Source organism: Hemibagrus wyckioides, linkage group LG29 (assembly GCF_019097595.1).
Source record: "Hemibagrus wyckioides isolate EC202008001 linkage group LG29, SWU_Hwy_1.0, whole genome shotgun sequence".
Classification (NCBI taxonomy): domain Eukaryota; kingdom Metazoa; phylum Chordata; class Actinopteri; order Siluriformes; family Bagridae; genus Hemibagrus; species Hemibagrus wyckioides.
In genome coordinates, this window is record NC_080738.1 from 5,939,617 (window position 1) to 5,942,315 (window position 2,699).

The 2,699-nt window shown below is 40.7% G+C and overlaps 1 long non-coding RNA gene across 1 annotated transcript; it reads right to left on the bottom strand.

Annotated features, from left to right (window-relative positions):
* Positions 1 to 2,274, bottom strand: LOC131349259 (uncharacterized). Its single transcript, XR_009204055.1, has 3 exons — positions 1,903 to 2,274; positions 710 to 829; positions 1 to 571 (listed from the first exon to the last, which is right to left on the bottom strand). It is a non-coding gene; the product is annotated as an uncharacterized LOC131349259 (long non-coding RNA).
* Positions 2,275 to 2,699: the final 425 nt, after the last annotated feature.

Sequence of the window (2,699 nt, forward strand, 5' to 3'; positions counted from 1 at the left end):
TTGGCCTAGCTGGATCTGGCCATAGCACTTCATCCACATCACAGGCGATGTCCTCTCTCACAAGACAGCGAGGGAAGAATCTTCTTGAATGGCGAATCCATCCTTGCACAGACCCTGCATCAATTAGGTCACAGGCCTCCTCCATGGCTGGAATGAGGGGTATCCTGACATAGGGCTGGAGATCGTAAACCTTCCACCACCATGCTGAAAAAAACTCTTCAGTGGGGTTGAGGAAGGGAGAGTATGGTGGGAGGTATTGGAGTGAAAATTGTGGATGATCATGAAACCAGTTTTGGACAAGAGCAGATCGGTGGAAAGATACATTGTCCCAGACGACAATGTATCTCATCTGCTTGGCATCCATTTCTGCTGTGACAATGTTGTGAAGTCTGTCTTGTGGGCCGTGTTGTAAGGACCTCACTTGGCATGGCGGTGTAGGATCCCATTCTGTGTGATTGCAGCACACACTGTGATGTTGCCTCCACGTTGGCCCGAGACATTCAAAATAGCTCTATGGCCAATGATGTTTCTCCATCTTCTTCTTACTTATTCAGGTTGAACCAAGCCTCATCTATGAAAATAAATTCATGTGAGATTGGATCAACATCAATTAGCAGAACTCTAAACTCTAAAAAATAAAAGAAAAAAATAGAGAACATGTAAAAAGGTTTTGTGTGCAGTGGACAATACTGAAGTGGACATTACTTACCTCCACATATTCATGCCATAGGTCTTTTACTCTTTCAGAATTTCTTTCAAATGGCACTCGGTACAGTTGTTTCATCTGGATGTGATGCTTAAGGATTTGCGCCAGTGTTGTTAGAGAGACCTGATGAACATTATTGAAAACTGTGTGGTCATTCAGGATGTTTGTCTAAATTTCTCTAAGACATATCGCATTATTGGCCAAAACCATGTTTATAATAGCTCTCTCGTTCCTCTGTGAATATGGGGCTCCTTCCTCCTCTATGTTAGGTTTTAGTAACTGTGTTATTTTCAATTTTAGTACGTAAGCAATCATAAAAACTGTAATAGTAGATTAAATTCAGAAAAACAAACCTTTACTTCACAGTCATCAATGGTCACAAAAAATATGTGGACATCTGTTCTAATATATAAATGAACTAAAAGTGTGTTGATTCCTCCTCTAGGACTCAGCACTGCAGGGGCCAGGTGTTACAGAATGACTGCGGTGTGTGTGGTTCTGCTGTTTGTTCTCCTGCAGGATGTCATATTTGATCCAAAGCACTGTGATTGCAAGCAGCAGGAGAACACACAGCAGCAGCACCACACACACTGCAGTCAGTCTGTAACATCTGCCCCTTGTAGTGTCTGTTTCGGAAACTAGAGAGAAACAGTGTATTAAGATTATGTTCATAACCTATTGATGATTCATTTTGAGTGAAAGCTACAATAAACGTATCCTACTGCACGTGTGTGTGTGTATATGTTTGAGAGTGTATGTATGTGTACGTGCATATATGTGTGTGTGTGTGTGTGTGCGCGTGTGTGTGTGTATATGTGCATGTGTGGGTGAGTGTGAGAATTTGTGAGTGTGAGAATTATGTTCATAACCTATTAATGATTCATTCTGAGTGAAAGCTACAATAAACATGTCCTTCCGGGCGTGTGTGTGTGTTGTGTGTGTCCTGACGTGCATGGATTATATACAGCAGATAAGTGATGAGTCAGTAAATTGACCATATTATTTGCATAAATAAGGCACTGAGAATGAAAAGCTTTGACATCTGAACTACTGAAAACCTGTCTTTCCACTTTATCAAGAAAATATTCAAATAAAAACTCCAACAATTACATTATTCTCCATACTCAATATATTAAACATTTCAGTGTCACTAACATGATATTTCTTTCAAACCACCGTTCAACATAATGTTTTACCTGGGTTGCAACCTTCCCTTGCATTGGGGCCCATATGAAGGCATCCCTCTCTTTCTGGAATTAAAATAAAATAAAAACAGCCTCACATACAATGGACATGGCTACACTGGCTACACACAGGGGACGGACTGAGAGTGTGTATGCGTACGTGCATGTATGTGTGTGTGTGTGATTGTATATGAGTGTGTGTGTATGTTTAAGAGTATATGTATGTGTGCGTGAAGGGGAAATTACCAGGTAACCTTGGAAGACCTAAAAGAATTGCAATATAGCAAATAAACCGTAGCATGGACATGATTTAAATATGTCTAGCAGAAGGAGAGGAGATGACAAGGTGACACAGATAAAGGTCTGATAACATACAGACACACAGAACATTCAACATTAACAGAACATCCACAACCTCACATACAGAATCAGAACCTGTAAAGCCTAAAGAAATCTCATTCAACACTGCAGTGAGCAGACTGCAGAAACAGAGAAGGGCTTCTGAAAGTGGTGAATGTGGTTTTTGACTTCCTGTCTTGAGAACAGAGCACAGATATATATATATATATATATATATATATATTCAGCAACACCACATTCACAGTCACTGAGAGCTGCAGTGCACATGGGCAGAACCTCCACAGACTGAAGGCCCTTCAGGTAAAACAGCTACAGAGATAACTGGAAATGTTTATGCAAACTCAAGAATTTCAGCAGACAACAGATCAGCTGGCTCAATGCACTTACATGAAGACATCTATGCAAATGACATTCCTGGGGCTCAGATGACCAGAAGCCAGGAGAGAAAT